Source organism: Pongo pygmaeus, chromosome 13, assembly GCF_028885625.2.
Source record: "Pongo pygmaeus isolate AG05252 chromosome 13, NHGRI_mPonPyg2-v2.0_pri, whole genome shotgun sequence".
Classification (NCBI taxonomy): domain Eukaryota; kingdom Metazoa; phylum Chordata; class Mammalia; order Primates; family Hominidae; genus Pongo; species Pongo pygmaeus.
Window position 1 is genome coordinate 79690928 of NC_072386.2, and position 21719 is coordinate 79712646.

The window sequence follows — 21719 nt, forward strand, 5'->3', positions numbered from 1 at the left end:
TACCATTTTCTACTCCAACCAGCAGTGTAGGAGTGACCCAGCTTCTCTGCATCCTCTCCAGAATTTGGTATTGCCAATGTTTAATTTTAGCCTTTCTGATAGGTGTATACTGATTGCAGTTTTAATTTGCATGCCCATGAAGGCCAATAATATTGAACATCAATTTTCAAATGCTTATTTTCCATCTGCATATCTTCTCTGGCAAAATGTCTCATATCTTTTGCCCATTTTCTAATTGGATTGCTTGTCTTTTCCTTATTGAGTTTTGAGGGTTCTTTACATACTGTAGGTGAATGTGTATTGTATTTTCTCCCAGTCTCTAGCTTGTCTTATTTTCTCCCAGTCTCTAGCTAGTCTTTTCATCCTGTTATCAGGATTTTTTGCAGAGCAAAACTTTTCAAATTTGTTGAAGCCTGGTTTATCAACTTTTCCTTTTATGGATTATGCTTTTGGTGTCATTTCTAAGAATTATCTCAGAAATTTTCTAAGAAAATTTTCTGAGGATTATATCTCAAATATTTTCTCTGTTTTTTTAATTTCTAAATGTTTCATAGTTTTATTTATTTATTTATTTTTAATTTTTGCAAGACTGCTCTATCGCCTAGGCTGGAGTGCAATGGCACAATCTCAACTCACTGCAACCTCTGCCTCCTGGGTTCAAGCAATTCTCCTGCCTCAGCCGCCCAAGTAGCTGGGATTACAGGTGCCCACCACCACGCCTGATGGATTTTTTTGTATTTTCAGTAGAGACGAGGTTTCACCATGTTGGCCAGACTGGTCTTGAACTCCTGACCTCAAGTGATCTGCCTGCCTCAGCCTCCCAAAGTGCTAGAATTACAGGTGTGAGCCACTGTGCTTGGCCATAGTTTTATGTTTTACATTTAAGTTCATGATCTATCTTGAGTTTAAAATTTATAGGCAGGGTAAGGTTTAGATAATATGCAATTTTCCATCAAGGGATACATACTCTCTTTAATATTTTTATGCATACAATCTAATTCCTAATAACGAAAGTCACGCTGTGAGCACATGTTGTGGGTTGCCTCCTCTTTTCTGTGCTGGTAATCAAGGCTGATTCTCTCTGCTTCTTTGGTCATCCTTTTGCTCTGAATTGCTGCCAGGCCTGTCACTTTGTAGAATTGTAGCATATCTCACTGCAACTAAAATTTGGAATTTTAGCTTCACAGTCACTATAGTCAGACCCAGTTGCCAATTACCTCCTCTGAACTTGCATTTCTATTATCATACTGTTAGAAATGCTTGTTCTTCAGTGCCGTAAAGAAATGGCACTTAAACGTAAATTTAATTTCCTCAGCAAGGCCATTTTTACATTATGCAGAAAGGGTACACTCACCAGTAGTTTTGCCATGAGAGTAAACCGAACAAAGGAGACAGGGTCATTTATAACCTGACGTGTCCACCCTGCTGCTGTGTCTGGTTTCCATTGGCTGGAATGAGACCTCGCATTCTGTATTTGTCCTGATTGGCTAGCAACTTAGAACTTTTTAAACGAGGCAAAGGTAGAGGAGAACAAAGGAAGGAGGAAGTAACTAGTGGAATGCTGAGAAAGGTAAAAACACCTTCAAATAAGGAAGAGGAACAGTCTATGACCTAATGCTTGCTTGGACCAGTATAAGCATGCCAGGGCAAATACTTAGGCTAAATTGTGGGAGCTAAGAACATAAAGTACATTGATTTATTACGGCTAGCAGATATTTAAGAATGTTGGCACAGGTCTTTGAATAAATTTTGCTTCTAAGAGAAGTTACTATTTATTCCTAATTAGATGGGGAGGAAAGTCTTTGAGAAGGAACCTCTACTTTACTTTTTACAATACATTTTTGGCTAGTCTATCTTTTGAATAATTTAAAATTGATTAGTTCACATGGAGTCAGCCATTCTAGTGCATTAACTTTTGTTTGCTTCTATTCTTAATTCTTAAAGACAACAAGAATTCATAGGGAGCAGGGGATGAAAAAAATCTTCCTTGACTAGAAGCTCCTATCTGAGTATATATGTTCCACAGCAGAGGCTGAGATAATAATGTGGGTGCAAGCTATTTACTTGGGTTGGGGGTGACCTCAGGAAGCTCAACAAAGGAAGAGGGAAAACTAAGAAGGAAGACCAGTGAAGGGAGGTTAGTGATCGGGTTACTGATGCAGGTGACTGGGACTCTGTCTGCTGGGCACCCCCTGATGATCCCTGCTGATGGTGCCTCAGGATTACCCCGGTGAAGGACAGGTAAGCTGGGTCTTCATCCTTTGGCTCTCATCCCTCTCTGTCTGAGCAATCCTAACGCGTGGACGGAGCAAGCTTCGGTGTGCAGCAGGAGGCTCTGGTTGCCCAAGAATATGGGGCAGAACACCAATGATGTTGGCTGTGGCTCACCTCAGTGCCAGCTATGGTTGGGGTTGGAAGTGTTCTAGCATGTAAGTCCCGCATGCTCACTTGCCAGGGAGCATGAAGGACACACTGCCTCTTGCAATCCTCTTTCCATTTCTAATCTGAGTTATTACTAAGATTGCAACAAATGCTCTAAGGTCCTGTATTCTGACCTTTATGAAACTTTTTGATCTCCCTTGGGCTGTCTCTAAACTTATCACCCATTTCATAAATCATATAATTTCACGGGGAACCCAGGAAGGCCCACCTGACGTTGCTCATATATTGTGCCTTGTCATCTATTGGTAGGATCTAGAACAAAGGGAGGAACTGGCTGGAATGGTTTCCAATGCTACAAAGGGCCACACAGATTCCAGAGCCTTCAGGGAACAGAAATGGAAGAGCCTGGAACTGTTCACTAGTTCTCATCCGTGATTACCCAGTGTTCCTTACAGCCTACTGAGCAGGGCAGTTCCAGTTCTCTGTTGGGTTGTGTTTCTCCAACTGTAGTTGGAGGCCCATCCAGTTGGAATCAACTGGCACATTTCTGGTTCTCACTTTTAGAACCCCTGATTCAGCAGATCTAGGGGGGTACCCGCAACTTAGCAAAGAGCCCAGATGGTTCTCATGCACACTGGATATTGTGAACCACACTTCTAGGGCTGCAGCATGCTGATGTGTGGGACATTTATACCTTGCTGTGTTTGTCTCTTACCTTTGTCAATGAAAAGAGTCAATTTCTGTAAAATATTTAAAGAGATTTATTCTGAGCCATATATGAGTGACCATGGCCCATGACACAGCCCCTCAGGAGGTTCTGAGAACATGTGTCCAAAGTGATCAGGGTGTAGTTTGGTTTTATACATTTTAGGGAGGCATGTGACTTCAATCAAATACATTTAAGAAATACATTGGTTTGGCTGGGTATGATGGCTCACGCCTATAATCCCAGTACTTTGGGAGGATGAGGTGGGAGGATCACTTGAGGTCAAGAGTTTGAGACCAGCCTGGCCAACATGTTGAAACCCCATTTCTGCTGAAAATACAAAAATTAGCCGGGCATGGTGGTGTGTGCCTGTAATCCCAGCTACTCAGGAGGCTGAGGCAGGAACCCAGGAGGCGGAGGTTGCAGTGAAACAGAGCAAGACTCCTCAAGGAAAAAAAAATACACTGGTTTGGTTCAGAAAGGTGGGACAACTTGAAGCAAGGGGATTGGGGATGCTTCCAGCTTATAGATAGATTTTAAAATTTTCTGGTTGAAAATTGGTTGAGTTTATTCAAAGACCTGGGATCCATAGAAAGGAATATCTGGGTTGCCATAAGAAGTGGTGGAGAGCAGAGTTTTATCATGCAGATGAAGCTTCCAGGTAGCAGGCTTCAGAGAGAATAGGCTGTAAAATGTTTCTTATCAGACTTAAAGTGGGTGTTGATGTTAACGTGGAGAGGTGTAATGAGGCATGTCTGACTCCCATTTCCCTTTGGGGCCTAACCCAGTCTTTCAGTTAAATTTTAAGAGTACTGGCTGAGAAGAAAGTTCATTCAGATGGTTGGGAGGCCTTAGAATTTTATTTTTGGTTTGCATCTTGCACCCCAAATCTGGTAGGACCACAGAAACATCCTGTGGTACATTGTGAATAACTCTAGCGTCTCTGGCTATGGCTATAAGTCATTCACTCCCACCAGTAAAATTGGAAGCTAACTGAATATATTCCTTTTGCTATAGAGAGAAGCACAGACAAAGGCACCACAGAGATGCACAGTGACACTCAAAGAAGCAGCGAGACAGAGCTGAAGGCGTCGTGCTGTGAGAGCCATCTCCCGGCAGCATCCCCTCTCCTGGGTGTGAATTACGTCCTCCAAAGGCCTCAGCCACTGCAGCTTGAAAGTTACTTTTATGTTATTTCCTTAAAGCCAACAAGAACACTTGACATTTCTAGGAGGCTTTGAGGAGAGAACACTGGTTGTTCTCGTTGGTTGTGTAACTCTACCAGGAATTTAGAATATTGTTAGAATCTTTATTACATTTCAGCCTGATAAGGAGATGAAATAGCTAATGAACCCACTAAAAGAACTGCCAAGTAGCAAAGCTGGAAACTTTGGCCTTTGGTTGCCGTATAAGAACATGCCCCAGGCACAGAAGGTTTAGCACATTTTTCCTTACTAAAACACAAAACAACAACAGCAATAACCCAGTAAGGAGTCTTCAACTCCTCCCACCACATAGCCCTGGGATGTTCAACTGCAAGTCATTGTGTTAATAGTTTTTGTTTGTTTGTTTGTTTTTTAGCATTTGGTCGTCTAGATTTGCTTAGAAATCCATGGATTGGGGCAAGCCATGGGGAGCAGTGCCGTGCCTTTGCCTTTGTTGTGTGGAGTGACAGTCCCTGCGGCTGCAAGTCCTCACAAACCAGAATGGGCATGTTCCCATGGAAAGGGAAGCGTTGTATGCCTGGAAGAACCAGTCACCTCCAGTGGCTGGGAATGTTTGTGCTTACCCACAGGGCATGGGAATGTATGTGCTTACCTAGCCCAGAAGAGTTAGAGAGAAGAGCCTAGGTATAAGACAAGGAGGCTTGTGACAATTCCAAAGGGTCCCCTCTGGTTCTGGAGTGGAACTTACTAGAAATGAAAGGGAAGTTAATAGCTCCCTCATCAGGGATCTCAATGTGTGTTTAGGTCCAGAAAATCAAGGTTCTGGGTGCTCTGATGGCAACTGTGCTGAGTGTGGCTGTCTGAATGCACCAGGGCTCATTCGCTGAGCTTTTGTTCCACCTTCCATGTCAGCTTGGAGGTTTGTTTCTTCATGCAATTATGTCAGGTTCATTATTTTTCTTGGGCATAGAACACACTTCCATCCCACATGTTGTGGTTTGAATATGTCCTCCAAAAAGCATGTGTGGGAAACTTAGATCCATGCAACAGTGCTGGGAGGTGGGGCCTAATGGGAAGTGCTCAGGCCATGAGGACTCTGCTTTCATGAATGGAGTAATGCTGCTATTCCAAGGGAGTGAGTTCCTTATAAAAGGACAAGTTTGGCCCCCTTTTCCCACCTTCTTGTCCTCTCTTGCCCTTCCACCTTCTGCCATGGAGTGATGTAGCAAGAAGGCCTCGCCAGATGCTGGTCCCTTGATCTTGGACTTTCCAGTCTCCAGAACCACAAGCCAATAAATTCCTGTTGATTATAAAATTACTCAGTCTGTGATATTCTATTAGAACAGCACAAAACAGACTAAGACACTGTATCGTCCCTGGCTTTGAAAGGTTGCAGCTGATGTGGCTCTGCTGACAAACGCAAAGGCCCTCTTCTGAGTTAACTCATCTCTTGCAGCATCTGAGCCCACTCTTTAGTGGACTCCTGGATAACACACCCTCCTGTTTGCCTCCTGCTTTGGTCTCTCCCCACAACCCCTTCTCTCTGTTTCATCCTTACAGGCTGTGGAGCCCTGAGGGGCTTAGGTCTTGGCTTCTCCAGAGACTCCTGTCCAGTTCCTTGTCCTTACATGTCATCTTGGTGCCAATAGCTCCAGGTATGTGTCTGCATACTGGCCTCTCCTTGAGCACCAAGCACATGACTAACTGCCTTCCTTTTTTTTTTTTTTTTTTTTCTTTAGAGACAGGGTCTCACTTTGTTACCCAGGCTGGAGTGTAGTGGCATGATCACAGCTCTCTGCAGCCTTGACCTCGTGAACTCCAGGAATCCTCCCAAGTAGCTGTGACCACAGGCTTATGCCACCATGCCGGGCTAATTTTTAAATTTTTTGTAGAGATGGAGTCTTGCTATGTTGCCCAGGCTGGTCTCAAACTGCTGGACTTAAGTGATCCTCCTGCCTTGGCCTACCAGTGCATTAAAATTACAGGCATGAGACCCTGCACTTGGCCCCAGCTGCCATCTTGACACTGCTATTTGAAAATCCAATCAGGATCTGATATTTAATGTGGCCAGAAAGAGTCTTAGTTTACCCCCAAGCTTCCAAGCTTGCTCCTTCCTAGACTTTTCCATCTCAGTAAATGACTCAAGCCCAACAGGCAGCCCTTGCCCTTGATTCTGCTCTTTTCCTTGCCTTCCACATACAATAAACCCTCACATTGTCCTGCAGACTTCACCTTCTCATTTCAAAGTACATTTTGCATCCATCCACCAACTCAGTGAGAGGTCACTGGAGGTTCTTCATGACCTTGACCAGCCATTCCAGAGGGTAGAGGGGGCAGTATGGGGATGGGGGATGGCCATGCAGGAGCTGGAAGCAGAGATAGCACAGATAGCATCTGCAGACAGCACTGTTTGGTGCATAACGGGAAATGGCAAAATAGGGCTATTGGTGGGGGAAAATGTGGGGTCAATACAAAATGAAAATTTAAAAGACCAACATAGAGCATGTTTTCTTGCTATTGGAATGGTCTGGTAGAGAGTGGACACAATGGTGCAGGAAAAGAGGCATCTCTGAGAAGATAGTGGTGGGGGATGCAGAGTTCAGCACCTGGAGAAAGGGCTGCTCTGCTTCACTGTGTCCAGAGGTGCCTGGTGCATGGAAGCCCAGAAGTCAGGGATTGGGGGCCAATGAAGGACAAGACAGCCACTGCCTGCTGGCTTTGGTTTTCTCCCTGAAGAGCAGCTTGTGGGTGGTGGTGGAGGGGGCTGTGAGGCTGAGGACAGAGGCTTTGTGCAATGGTTGCTCTGGAGAGTGGGAGAGCAAACTCTTTAGGAGAAGAGAGTAATCCTTCTGGGCAAGGAGAGCTCTTGTTTTGGGTTTTGCAGTCTTCTGTAAGACACCAGGCACAGCATACTTGTCATTCCCAACTTGTCTGATCATCTTAGCGGTGGTGGCCCCTGGGTAGGGCCCAGAGGGCTCTGCAGGCAGGGTGCACTCGACAGGGTTGGGCGGTCCCAGGGCAGGCCCAGGACACAGTAGCAGTGGGCATGGGGGGTGGCGAGCCACCACGCTGGGCAGCAGCCAGAGGGGCTCATTAGGAAAAGAGGAAGAGAAGACAGGAGGCCAGGATTAAGTAGAAAAGGGAGTAGATGTTCCTGCAGAAAAGAATGTTCCAAGTATTTTATTTACTTTTATTTTTAACATGGGCTCCCTGGTGAGACCTTCTGGTTCTAGCTGTTGTTTTCTTTGCTTCTGTCAATACGGTCTGGAGTTGAATTCGCAGATTGAACTGTTGTGCTCTGCAGGTGGGGATATGGAAGCACAAGACTGTCTCTGACAACCACGTCACGCAGGCCACTGTCCCTCCTACCCAGATGGGCTCTGCGCTGGGCCGGGAATTCTGCCCCCAGGGCTGATGTGAGGACGAAGTTCTTCACTTATCTGTTATGAGTTTTCACCATCAACTACTGCTGCTCTTCTTTTGGGGTGAGAAATGGGACTTGCCTTGGAAAGAAGGCTTTGCTTTGCCCTTGGGAAGGTGGAGAGTTGCGAAAAAGAATGAATGGCTGGGCTTAATGGTGTGAGTTGGTTTTGTGTGCTCTAGGGTGAGAAGTCTGTTTTTCCCATGGGAGAAGGGTTTTGTCTTTCTGGTCCAAGAACTCGAGGACCTTGCTAGAAGAGCGTTCCAGCCACATTCTCTTTTCACCTGCTTCTGGAGTTTGGGGTTGAGCAGCCTGGAGTGCACAGAACCTTGGCATCCCTGGTTCAGGGTTCTGCAAATGGGCCAAGCCCACTCTCAGAGCTGTGCGGGTGCATCCAACATCCAACAGTGCCTGTACCCTGCCTGCTCTGGAAATGAGGCCCCTGGAGAAAGGAGGCCTGGACTCTGGAGAGGGGACACCAGTCTTGGGGCCTGGCCGATACACAAGGACACAGGGATCTTTGATAAACAGGGTTTGGCTTTCTTCTCAGAGTTGTGATTTCTTGCCTGGTTCCCATGAGCCCCTGGGAAGCCAGACCTGGAACACTGGAGCCTGGTATTCTCTGTTGTAGGGAATCCAGGGTGAAGTGTGGCCACGCCTTGGGCTGTTCTGGAGAGCTACAGTGGGGGAGAAGCTTGTGGAGTTCTGTGACACAGTGACTGGCCAGGAAGCCCAGAGCAGAGGCGACAAGACACAGCCAGATCAGGGAGAAGGCCTGCCAGCAATCCAGACATCCATGCCGTGAGCTTTCTGCAAGGCCTCAGGCAGGGCTCCAGAAGGCCACCTCTGGGACGGTGGGGTCCTACAGGTGGTCAGAGCTGGGTTTACTTTAGCAAGATCATATGTTCAGAGGTAAAGCCCATGGGGGTGAAGACCTGGCAGGTGCATTCCACCAATCTGGCCATGGGAGGAAGGACACCTGTGCTTTTTGTGAGTGGCCATGTGTTTTTGTGGCTCTAGGAGTCAGGGTTAGAGCCAGATTAAGAAAAAACAGAACCCCAAATGCTGTGAATTTAAGGCTTCTTTGGCCATTCAGGTAAAAAATAACCTGTGCCAAGTGGATCAAGCTTGATGTGGGTGCGAGGGAAGCAGCATGGGGCTGTCATTTCAATCAGGGCACAAACACTGGAGAGAAAATAAATACTTTAGAAGGCACTTGACCTTTTAATGTGGAGTTCTAAAAATGGAGATTGAACACAGTGATGCTTAACAGAGGCAAAGAGAGCCAGGCTGCTACCAGATTCTTTCTACCCAAGAGTCTGGCTCTCCTTCCTGGCATTAGCAGGGCAGCCCTGTTACCTGGGTGGGCCCAAGAACAGCTGTTACCTGGATGAACCTAAGAACAGCCCTATTACCTGGGTAAACACAAGAACAGCCTGTTATTTGGATGAACCTGAGGTTAGTTCTGTTACTAAGGTACGCTGGGAACAGCCCTATTATATAGGTGAACCTGAGAACAGCCTGTCACCTGGGTGAATCTTAGAACAGCCCTGTTACCTGGGTGAACCTGTGAACAGCCCATTACCTGGGTGAACCTTAGAACAGCCCTGTTACCTGAGTGAAACTGAGAACCCTGTTACCTGGGTGAACCTGAGAACAGCCCGTTACCTGAGTGAAACTTAGAACAGCCCTGTTACCTGAGTGAAACTGAGAAACCTGTTACCTGGGTGAACCTGAGAACAGCCTGTTACCTGGGTGAAACTGAGAACACTGTTACCTGGGTGAACCTGAGAACAGCCCTGTTACCTGAGTGAAACTGAGAAACCTGTTACCTGGGTGAACCTGAGAACAGCCTGTTACCTGGGTGAAACTGAGAACCCTGTTACCTGGGTGAACCTGAGAACAGCCTGTTACCTGGGTGAACCCGAGAACCGGGTTAACTGGCTGGCAGCTCTCCTGTTGGCCAGAGGAGCTGAGGCTGGGCGGGGCACCCTCTTGTTGAGTACAGACGGTTTTGTTTCTCCTCCTTGCTTTGCTTAGTTACTATGTTAATCTCTTCCTCTGTATGTTTTAGCAGCAAGTGTATTCTCCTGGTTAGAAAACAAGAATCTCTTGCCCAGCTGGGCCTTGTCCAAACCCTAACATTTTCTTTAAACTTCTTTCAAAGCGTTGGGTTGCAGTCTGTGGTGTGGGACATCCCTTATCCCAAAGCACTCTCCTGGCCTAGGGGAAGAAAAGATGGGAAGGGCTGCTCTCCTTCTGGTTCTCCTTTCTCCAAAGTCCCTCTCACCCTGCAGGGAGAGCTGGCCATACATGTCCTGCTGGGCTAGACCTCTGATTTTTTTTTTTTTTTTTGAGACGGAGTTTCACTCTTGTTGCCCAGGCTGGAGTACAATGAGGCAATCTCGGCTCACCGCAACCTCCGCCTCCCGGGTTCAAGCGATTCTCCTGCCTCAGCCTCCCGATTAGCTGGGATTACAGGCATGTGCCACCATGTCCAGCTAACTTTGTATTTTTAGTAGAGACGGGGTTTCTCCATGTTGGTCAGGCTGGTCTTGAACTCCCGACCACAGGTGATCCACCCTTCTTGGCCTCCCAAAGTGCTGGGATTACAGGCGTGAGCCACCAAGCCCCGCTGACCCCAGTGCTTTTTGGAGTCACGTGGGGCCTGTGCAATCAGAGGGCCTTTTGTGGGGAGTTATCTGTGTACAATGGGCTTTCTTTTCAGGCATAATTTTAGCACATTTTAATAGGAAAATTCTGTCTGAAAGTATGCCAACTAAAAAAATCAGATTGTACAGAGTGGATAAAAATACCCTGGCTACTCAGCCAAATGCCAGCCCTCCTAGTCCTTATGGCTCCAGGGAGAGTCCCATTTGCTGGGCGCTGCCTCCCTTCCAGCACCAAGAGAGTGGGGGGTCAAAGGCCGTTTGTCCTCTGACTGCCTTTTTCTGCAGGCAAACTAAGAGTGACCTGAGTGCTCGGCCAGGGGCATGTGGAAGGGACTGGGAGTAGCCCTTGGCCACCGAGGTCCAGTGGAAGGGAAGGCTGGCACGCTGCTGCAAGGTGTCCCAGACTCAGCCTGAGTGTCAGGCCCCTCTCCTCCCTCCCTCTCTCCCTCCCTCCCTCTGCTTCTCTTCTCTCCTCCCTGCTTCGAGGGCCTTTTCCTCTCTAAGGATGCTGGGATTTTGAACTTGGGATAGGGAGGTGAGCCGCTCTCTGAGCTCTGTGGAGTTGATCTCTGCATCTGCCTGTGTTCAAGGCTGTTTTCATGGACTGTCTCTGTGGCACCACCAGCCACAGGATGGGATCAGCTCTTTTGTTTTCATTCAGATTTCATGACTAATTTCTGCACTATTGATCACTCCCCACAAGCTGGTGACTCACTCTCTCATCAAGGAGGCCGGACCCCACATCCCTCTGCCTTTTCTGATCTGTTTACGCAGCACTGACAGAGGAGGTGAGAAATCCAATGAGCATTTTTCTTTCTGAGTCAATTGTCTCATGAAGAAAGAAGCTGGGAAGCAAGTGAACATCCTTTTCTCAAAGTCTGGAAAATGACAGGAGCCTGTCGTGCTGCATTCCCTGGAAGTGTGAGTAGAGCAGGTGTCTTCCTATCTCATGGTAATCTCAGGCCACTCTTGTCTGCAGAGGCCCAGAGAACTCTGAGCCAAGTGTCATGTGTCTGCAGATGCATCCATAGCAAGGGACAGCTCAGATGCCAGCAGCTTCTGGTGTGCTCAAGGGTGCCGGCCAGGGCCAGAGGGGAGGCAGCTTCCCAGTGCTGGCAGTGACTTACAATTTATAACTCTGTGAGCAAGCCATGGGGTGGTGCCCCTGTTGGGGTACCTGCCTCTCTGTCAGGGAGAGTTTTTCACCCTCATTCCCGTAAGAGGGCCTCAGGCCTGACCACAAGACGGGTGTGGCAGTGCAGACAGCATGTTGGCAACTTGGAAATTGGAGACAGGTCAGGGTGAAATGTGAGCGCAGAGGTGTAGGCCGCCGCTATTTGCAGCTTACCCTTGACTGAAATTTTTTTTTTCTTGAGATGATGCCTAGCTCTGTCACCCAGGCTGGAGTGCACTGGCACGATCTCAGCTCACTGCAACCTCCGCCTCCCAGGTTCTAGCCATTCCCCTGCCTCAGCCTCCCGTGTAGCTGGGATTACAGGCGCCCACCACCATGCCTGGCTAATTTTTGCATTTTTAGTAGAAAAAGGGTTTTGCCATGTTGACCAGGTTGGTCTTGAACTCCTGACATCAAGTGATCCTCCCTCCTTGGCCTCTCAAAGTGCTGGAATTATAGGAGTGAGCCACCGCACCCAGCCTTGACTGAGATTTTTAAAGAGAATGCAGGCCGGGTGCGGTTGCTCAAGCCTGTAATCCTAGCACTTTGGGAGGCCAAGGTGGGCAGATTGCCTGAGCTCAGGAGTTCGAGACCAGCCTGGGCAACATGGTGAAACTCTGTCTCTACTAAAATAAAAAAAATAAAAAAAAAACAAAAATTAGCCGGGCACGATGGCCTGTGCCTGTAGTCCCAGCTACTCTGGGGGCTGAGGCAGGAGAATTGCTTGAACCTGGGAGGCAGAGGTTGCAGTGAGCCGAGACGGTGCTACTGCACTCCAGCCTGGCGACAGAGTGAGACTCTGTCTCAAAAATAAATAAATAAAGAAATAAATATAGATAGAATGTGTTTGAAGTCCTTGTGATGAATTTAGGACAGTAAGCATGTTGATAGATCTGCCAGGCTGCAGTTCAAATGCTGTTGAGTTCCATCCAACAAACAGTTGAGCTGGTTCTCTCCAACCCTTCAGAGGAATAAAGCCATTGCTTGATGCTGGGTTCTCACTGCCTGTGCCGTGCACCCCTCTGGCAGCATGGTGAACCTTATGGATGCCTGATCAGAATGATGTTTCTAATATATGAAATAAATAAAATAAATGATATAGTTTGGATGTGTGCCCCCACCCACCCCCCAAATCTCATGTGGAATTGTCATTCCCAGTGTTGGAGGACGGCCTTGGTGGAAGGTGATTGGATAATTGAGGTGGATTTCCCTCTTGCTGTTCTCATGATCGTGAGTGAGTTCTCATGAGATCTGGTTGTTTAAAAGCGTATAGCATCTCCTTCTTCTCTCTCTCTTCTCCTCCTGCTCCGGCCATGTAACAAGCCTGCTTCTTCTTTGCCTTCTGCCATGGTTATACGTTTCCTGAGGCCTCCCCAGAAGCAGAAGCCTGTACAGCCTAAAGAACTGTAAGCCTATTAAACCTGTTTTCTTTGTAAATTACAATCTCAGGTATTTCTTTATAGCAGTGTGAGAACAGACTAATACAATAAAACACATGGGATGGGTGTATTGTACTTTCTAAAGGTAGTATGACGGTGTCCCCCAGGCCACATGCTTTTCTCTCATCTGAACTTGTCACTCCCCCACCAAGTCCATTTCTCTACCTCCTGGAATTCAGAAAGCCCTGAGAATCCCTGGACCAATAGAATACGGAGGGAGTGATGGTGTAGCAGCTCTGAATGTAGCTCTTGACCGTCCCAGCACCTCTTCCCTCTTTGTGAGGAGCAGGCTTGTGTAAGAAGCATTACCGCCTAAGAACACCACACTGCGGGAAGGCCAAGGGCCATGTAATGAGGTACCATGTTCAGAGGAAGACCAAGGAGCACCAAGGAGGCAGCAGACTGAGTGGAGAGGAATATGCAGGGGATGCTGTGTGGTCAGAATGAAGCTTCCCCGGTGAGCCTCCCTCATCTCCTGATCCACAAAACTGTCAGCAAAAGAAAATGGTTGCTCTAGGCCATTAAGTTTGTTTTTATTTTGTTTTCTTTTTGTTTGTTTGTTTGTTTTTGGAGGGGGTGGTGGTGTCACTCAGCAATAGAAAACCAGAGCTCAGGATTATCAAGGAAATGAATTCTATTAAATTACAAGAGGTGATGGTTAATTTTATGTGTCAACTTGCCTTGGCAATGGGGTGCCCAGATGTCTGGTCAAACATTATTTTGGATGAGATTAACATTTGCATCAGTGGACTGAGGAAAGCAGGCTCTTCCTAATGTGGTGGGCCTCAGCCAATCCATTCAAGGCCTGAATAAAATAAAAAGGCAGCCCTTCCCTTGAGGAAAGGAAAATTCTTCCCATCTTATGGCCTTTGGTTTGGGATTTTTTTTTTGTTTCTTTTTTTGATAGGGAGTTTCACTCTGTTGCCCAGGCTGGAGTGCAATGGCGTAATTTCAGCTCACTGCAACCTCCGCCTCCCAGGTTCATGCAATGGCACAATCTCGGCTCACTGCAACCTCTGCCTCCTGGGTTCAAGCAATTCTCCTGTCTCAGCCTCCTGAGTAGCTGGGATTACAGGCATGCACCACCACACCCGGCTAATGTTGTATTTTTAGTAGAGATGGGGTTTCCCCATGTTGGTTTGGCTGGTCTCAAACTGCTGACTTCAGGTGATCCGCCTGCCTCGGCCTCCCAAAGTGCTGGGATTACAGGCATGAGCCACCAAGCCATCTGGGACACTGTTTTTTTTATTGCTTTTGGACATGAATGGAAAATTAGCTCTCCCTGGGTGTCAAGCCCGTGGCCTCCAGACAGCAACTGACACCATTGGCTGCCCCAGGGTCCAGCTTGCCCGTTAGCCCCACCGATCTTGAGGCTTGCCGGACTCTCTTTCTCTGTTTTTCCCTCTCACCACTGCCCCTACCCCCACACCCTATTGGTTCTGTTTTCCTGACTAATACACAGGTTAAACCAAGAATGCCAAAGAGACTCTTAGTGTTTATGCACTTGGTTCTCACTTATCAGCAGGCAAGAACAGTAGTCAGAAAATACAGTTGTGCATTGCTTCACAACAGAGATACGTCCTGAGAAATGCATTGTTAGGCAATTTTGTCATAGTGCAAGCATCCGGTAATACACTCACACAAACCTTGATGGTAGAACCTGCTATGAACCCAGGCTATAGGGTTCAGCCCATTGCTTTTAGGCCATAAACCTGTACAGCATGGGACTGTACTGAGTACTGCCACAGTGGTAAGTATTTGTATATCTAAATCTATCTAAACGTAGATAAGGCACAGTAAAAATATGGTATAAAAGATAAAACATGGTACCTCTCCATAGGGCAGCTCATTAAAAACGCCGTTGTATATGCAGCCTGTCCTTCGCTGAAATGTTGTTGCATGGTGCTTCACTGTACTTAGCACCTCAAATAGGTAGAGATGTGTGCAGGTCTTGGGACAATAACGGAAACTCTGAGACAAGATTCCTGCCCTTTAGGGAGCTTTACATCCTGCTTAGAAAACCCATAGAACATGAGTTAATGATGCACATAGATGCATATGAGAGAGGTAAAAGGCCAGCCCCTCCAATTCCAAGCTTCAAGAATTTTGAACCCCAGGCCAGGGTTTCAGGGCAGTTGGATCACTTTCCCTGGAAGGATGCACTGTAGCAAGCTGGAGAGGCTCCCACCACCCAGGAGAGTGACTGGTGGTCTCTTAGCAGCAGAGATGGCTTGTCTGCAAACATAGTGAAAGATGCAGGTTGTTTATGTCCCTGGGGCAACCCCTGCCAACAAAGGGACAGGTGCCAGTGGAGCAGGGTCAGCCTCCTCTAGGAGAACTCTGGGAGACTTTCTATGGGCATCCCAGGAGGCTCTCCAGGGCCATGCCTGTCTGCTCACAGCAGTGACCTTGACCAGGAAGTTCCATAACCTTCTTTCCTGAACACTCCCCCTGGTCCCAAGAAAACTAGTTGATGGCCGAAGAAGCTTTGCTTCCATTCTTCTGTCTGGACTGCATTCCCATGGGCATTCTTGGAGCGGACATCCACGTCCACGTTTCAACTTTGAGCATCTCCAGCTTGCATGTTGCAGAGATTTGTAGACTCCATCTTCTACCACTGCTTTTGCCACTACTCCTGAGGGCAGCTGCTATTGTAGGCCTGCTAGGCACCGGGTGCTTCACTTACATGGTCTCTAATCCTCACTGCAGCTCAGCAAGGCAGGTGCGAGAGGTTCCATTTAACAGAGCAGCCAATTATTTAAGGTACCACTGCTGATCTCCGAGCCCCATCTGCCCCAGAGCTGGTGTTCTCTGTAGCCCTCCCTTGCTCAAGTGCTGCCTGCCATGTGCAGAGCATGGGTTCCCAGCTGGATGAGGCATCAGCCTGTACCTTTGGCCCCCAGATCATGTCCTCCTGGTGTGGGTGCAGTTGGCTACACACTTGTGCTGACCACTTGCTCTGCCAGAGGGGATTTCTGATACTGCCAAGACTTAGACAGCAACATGCCCTCCCATTATTGAACAGGGATGCTTTCTTACAGTGTCACTCGAAGAAGCAGCAAGACTCTGTCTTAACGTGGCATGCTGTTGCTATTATTTCCGTCGAAGCCATGAGACCCTGGATGAGAGCAGTGGCAGGGTGTGTGAGTTAACATCGCATGCTTTCCTGCTCCACTGCCCCACTCATGGTAAGTATCCAGTATGTGTTGTCCAAGGCATGATTGCATTTTTCATATCTTCTGTTTAACCTTCTTGTTGACTGTGGTAATCAATCCAGTTTGATTTTTCATTGCACACAGAGGTCATAGCATAGCTTCTTGCACTTGTCCTTCTCTGAATGGCAGCCACTTGGATCCTCCAGGTGTTTCTCCAAGGGGCAGGGCTTTCAGCACAGAATCAACAGGACAAAACCATCTGGAAAGTCCAGAGGCGTGTTCGGCAGCATGTGGGAGCAGAGCTGCAGTAAACGGTGCCTCCTTGTCTGCCCATCTCAGCTGTTCAGCTGACTTCTTGGCGTCTCCAGCTGTCTTCTCTATCTCATCCTGATGACTCCTTCCCACAACTCTTTCCCTGGCTGCCGCGCCGGTCCAGCTGCAGCCTGCATTCACAGTTACTTACCTGTGGGGCTTTCTTGTTTCTGCGATGGCCAAATTGTCTTCTGAAATTTACCTCCATGACTCTGGTTATATATTTTGGTTCCTAGTGGGTGCCGACGTCACAGTGGGCTGATTAGATGGTTTGCATTACTTGTTGGCAGGCCTTCGAGCCTCCTGTGCAGTTTCCTGAAAATATTCCATCTGCAGGTGGGAAGCCCAAGCCCCTGGGCAAATTATGCCATGAGTGTGTCTTGGCAGTCGTTCTGAGTTCAAATGACTTGTGCCGTGGTTCAAGCATTCCCTGGGGATTGTCTGGATCTGAGCTCCTGGTGGTGCGAAGCCAGCCTTTGGTGCCAGCCTGGCCCAGTACCATCCTTTGACTGCTGACCCCACCAGAGGCTGAGGATTTGGTGTGAGCAGGGACACAGCAGGTCCCAGGAAAGTCTGCTGAGTGAATGGGCGAATAAAATAGTCTCAAGCCCTGTATGTTATTCCCTCCTTGCCCCTACTCAGAACTCCTCCTCACTTCCAATCAGAACTTGTCTCCTCTCTGCCAGAAGGTCAGCACTGGTGATGCCTGGAGTTCATGCCTCCTGTCCCGCCATGGTTCTGTGGACTGCTGGCTATTGTGGGGAGCTATCTTCCTGGTGAGCTTTGCAGGGCAGGGTCCCAACAGGAGAGCAGAAGCAAGATGCATGGCGTGGATGAGGGATTCTTTCCAGGGGTTAGACCCTGCAGGACCATGGGGGAGCTGGGCAGAAAAGTACAACGGGTGTTGGAGGATCTGAGAAAAGGCATCAACCGGCCTTCCTGAATCCCTGGCCTGTGGCAAGAGAGGCAAGTCAGAGCATGGGGCATGGGGCACAAAGGGGAGTAGGCGGGGTCTATGGAGTGCCACAACCTCTAGCATAAAGTCCAGGCTCAATGTCTGCTGCTGGGCCTGGGGCCCCTTGTGGTCAGTGGGAAGGGTCAGGCCCAGAGGAGGGAGGGCAGCTCTGTGTTTGCTTGTCACTGTAGAGGCCACGACAACCTTCAGGGTACAAGCTGCTGCTTCACTTCCATTTTGCAAATCTCAGGCAGAACCCCTCTTTTGGCCAACTCTCTACATGGAAGAGGGTTCTGGAAAGATAATCCCGGTTACATCACGTATGACCCAGGTTCATCATGTAATACTAACTGCCGTGGCTGGATCTCAGATTTCTTTGTGTGCCATTGAGTGTTTTACCCAGGGCAGATACAAATGAGTGATGGGGAGGAAACAGGCTAAGGGGGCAAATGCAATGCTTTTGTTGACCCAGCCTTCATTATGGGTTCACTACTGATCACCATACCAGCAAATGCTGCCTCCTGCCCCAAGGCTGTGATAAGGAGCACGTGAAAGCAGTCTGTCCATTTCCAAAATACTGTCACTTCAAGAGTGATGTGTAAATGGCATCATACAGTGTGGAACCTTTTGGGATTGGCTTTTTTCACTCAGCATAATTCCCTGGAGATTCATCCAAGTTTTATGTATCAACAGTCCATTCCATCTAATGGCTGTGTGGTGTTCCACAGTCTGGGTGTACACAAAGTGTTTAACAATTTACCTGTGAGCTGAAGGACATCTGGGTTGACGATTACACATTTTTGACTACTACAAATAAAGCTGCCATGAACATTCATGGTGCAAGTTTTTGTGTGAATGTAAGTTTTCATTTCTCCGGGGTAAATGCTCAAGAACACAACTGTATGGGCATTGCATATTTAGTTTTATGAGAAATGACTAAACTGTTTTTCACAGTGGCTGTACCAGTTTACAGCTCACCAATACTTTATTATTCCTAAAATAAAATATTACTAAGTTAATTGTCGGGGAAGGCAGTGGTGGATGTGGCCATAAAAGGACAGCAGGAGGGATCCTTTGGGTGATGAAAATGTTCAGTATGTTCGGTATCTTGACTGGGGGGGGGTGAATACACCAATGTACATGTGAGAAGATTGTATAGAACTAAACACACACACACAAGAACACACACACACACAAACACATACACACAGATGAGTCCCTGTGCATATATAACTGGGCAATCTGAACATGACACATGGGTTGCATCAATGTCAATACCTGACAGTGAAATTGTATTCTAGTTTTGCCAAGATGTTACCACTGGGAAAACTGGGTAAAAGTAACTGCATGTGAATCTACAATTATCTAACAATTTAAAAAATTAATTAACAAGTGTCTAAAATACATGATATTTGTTAAAAGGCAAGCCTATGAAAAACATGATACATTATTAAGAGTTAGGCAAATGTTATTGTTACTTGCTTTTCTGCTTTTGGGGGCCAAGTGCTGGTTACTAAGATTCCCAGCCTCTTCCAAAGGCAGTCCTTCCTCCACACAACTGCAAGAAGAGGCCTTTTCAGTGTAGACCCTTACTTTACCCCTCCACCCCTGGGCCCATTTTAGGGAATAGAAAAGCAATTTGGAAGGATTAGACTGAGGGACCCGTGCCTCCAGCAGATAGGCCAGAGGAAGAGCAGTCAGTGCTGTGGGAGATGCTGCGGGGAGGAGTGTGTCTGCGAGGAAGGACTGCTGGCTTCAGCACTTCCTGATTGGAACTTCATGATGGAATCCTTGGCACACCAATGCTAAAAACCAAGTGTGAAAAAAATCACCCTAGAACCTACTAGAGTGATACTGTGGAGGATCTGTGGGCTGCACTGCCCACAGGGACTGCCCTGTATCAGCATGGAGAACTGATATCCCATGGCAGGGCCACTGGGTAGCAGCTGGTGCTAAGTGGGGGTGCCGGATGTGTTCCTTGGTTCATTTTCCACTGATGTTTTGGAAATTGGGCTCTGTAAGAGCACCCAGAAGTGCTTATTAAGAACCACCTGTGCTCTACTGGTTCCTGAGGTGCCAGATTCCCTCCAGGGAAATGTTGACCTTTATGATAGACTATCTTATGACCAAAAGCTTCGCAGCATTAAAATGTGATCCATCTCATTAGGTTGTCATATGAAGCCTATAAATAACTCCAGAAATGAGATCCTGTGACAGCTATTTATTTTCACTCTTATTATTTAACATAAATATTGGCTATTTATAGCCAGGTCATCAAGGCGGTCATTGCTTCCCCCATCTTATTATTTCTCTCACTCTGACTTGGGAAGTGGGGACTTGAACCTGGAAGAGGGAGAGAGGTCCAGTGGGGGTGGCCCCCCCCTTCTTGGAACCTGGTCTCCTTAGGGACAGAAATTTTCCTACCCCATTTATACTCTGGTTATCTTGCTGAGAAGCCTATTGCGTCTTCTCCATCCTGGTATTCTTACACGTGCATGATGTTTTCTCTCCCAGTACATTTTAATTTGAAAGAACCATGAAGGCTCTGAGATTTTACCCTTCTTGCAAGCTAGCAATCATTTTCACTGGTGCTGGCAGAAGATAGGAGATTCCTGGGTCAGAGACAAAGGACAGTTTGTTACTGACAGCAGTAAGAGTAGCCAAGGTAGCTGCACTTTTGTGCTGGTTCCCTGAGCCCCAGTTCCCCCAGGGCAATGTGAAGAGGGTCAGGTGATGCCTGCATGTGCATTGACCGCAGGAGGGGAAGCTGAACTCAGGGGACCCAAAGTTTCTGTAAGCAGGTGTGAAAGGAAAATAAAAACTTGGGACCCCCATTACTCTGTCAAAGGGAAAAATTAAGCTAAAAGCTGAGTCATGCAAGAAACTGCCTTTCCTTTTTTTCCTAAGCAGATAGCTATAGACGAAAGGTAAAATATCTCCAATGTGTTTTCCTGAATTAACTCCTCCCTGAAATTGTGCAAGTGATGGCCTAGTCTCACCTCTACTGCTACCAAGCCATGTGGCTGTGTGTTGCAGCCATGGATAAATGACATTTGGCTCTTCCTTCAGGAAAGATATGCTGTTGGGCTGTGAGGAGCACACATAGCTGACAGCCTCCAGCTGTGACGCCTTCAGGAGCCCTTGCAGCATTTAAGCTGAGGCTGTATTTTTCTTAGGCAGTCCTCAACCAATGCCTGAAGATGACAGGGCAACAAGGCCTGGACATCTCTGCCCACTGTAGGGCTTCTCTGTGTTCTCTCTGTGCTGGAGCTTCCTGTGGGCCTGGCGAAGACTTTCTCTTGGCTGCACCACCAGCTAAGTCTCTCCTATCCCATCTTTTTTCCTTCACTCTCACCTGTTAGAGGTGTCAGCCTGCACCATGGTGTGAAGGTTTTCTTTCTCTGGATATCTTGCTTTCTCTCCGCATATCTTAGGTGTTACTTCCCATAAATCTTTTGCACTTCAAACTCTGTCTTGGTGTCTGCTTTCCAAAGGACCAAACTGACACACTTGATAGAAACCACTGCTCAACTGAGTGGATTAGAAGTGGATTAGAAGAATTATCTAATGAATGTGAAGCTGAGAGAGGTTTCCCCTAAGACTCCCTCTGAGCTTCTGTGGGGAATCTCTGAAGTATTGCCCATCTTAGCGATATTCTAACATTGACTTCTTAGTTCCTAAGTAACCTGTTCACAACCCATCAACTTCTTCCACGAACCAGGGACAGACTGTTTGAGCCCATGTCCATAGACTTCTAGAGTTGCTTTTTGCTTTTGCTCCTTAAGGGTTCAGCTCAATGTTGCCTCCTTACCCAGGTCCCGCAATAACTTCCTCTTTCATTACTCTAGTTTGTAAATATCCACATCCTCTGTTAGATGGTAGCTTTTATGGATGTAGGATCCACATTGTTGTCAGTGGACAGAACAATGCACACAGTAGGTGCTACATAAAAATTTGCTAAATGAATAACAAATGACAGATGCTCCAAATGATTAATTTGCTATGTCCTGAGTCTAAAAAATGATTCCAACTGGCTCCTTATACTCCTCAATTCTTTATGCTTACTCCTCTCTCAAATATCCTCAGGGAGTTATCCTATAAAACATTGTCATCCTTCTCTTAAAAATTAGCAGTATTACTTTGCACTCACAGTGAGTTATCAATTGTCACTACTGCAGTGGAAGAGAATCTGAGTAATCTCCTAGTTGGTGACATTCAGGAGCCGTGGATGTCACACAACAGAATTCGTAGACTCTGAAAAAAGGTTTATCAGCATCTATATGGAGTCATTCCAGCCCAAACTGTGCTGAGACATGAACTTTCACATGGTCACCTCT

General features: G+C 47.2%; 2 long non-coding RNA genes across 4 annotated transcripts in view; both read left to right on the forward strand.

Annotated features, from left to right (window-relative positions):
- Positions 1–5572, forward strand: part of LOC129044380 (uncharacterized) — an 88264-nt gene extending 82692 nt beyond the window's left edge. The window contains exon 6 of the long non-coding RNA XR_008504660.1: positions 4106–5572. This is a non-coding gene — a long non-coding RNA (uncharacterized LOC129044380). The remainder of the gene's footprint in view (positions 1–4105) is intronic.
- A 1968-nt stretch (positions 5573–7540) lies between these two features.
- Positions 7541–18217, forward strand: LOC129044381 (uncharacterized). 3 transcript variants are annotated; one of them, XR_008504661.2, is made up of 4 exons: positions 7541–9151; positions 13247–13417; positions 16002–16148; positions 16260–18217. It is a non-coding gene; the product is annotated as an uncharacterized LOC129044381 (long non-coding RNA). The 3 variants fall into 3 exon arrangements; XR_010123331.1 differs by lacking the exons at positions 7541–9151; positions 13247–13417 and adding exons at positions 11171–11268; positions 12680–12755; XR_010123332.1 differs by lacking the exons at positions 7541–9151; positions 13247–13417 and adding an exon at positions 11129–11268.
- Positions 18218–21719: the final 3502 nt, after the last annotated feature.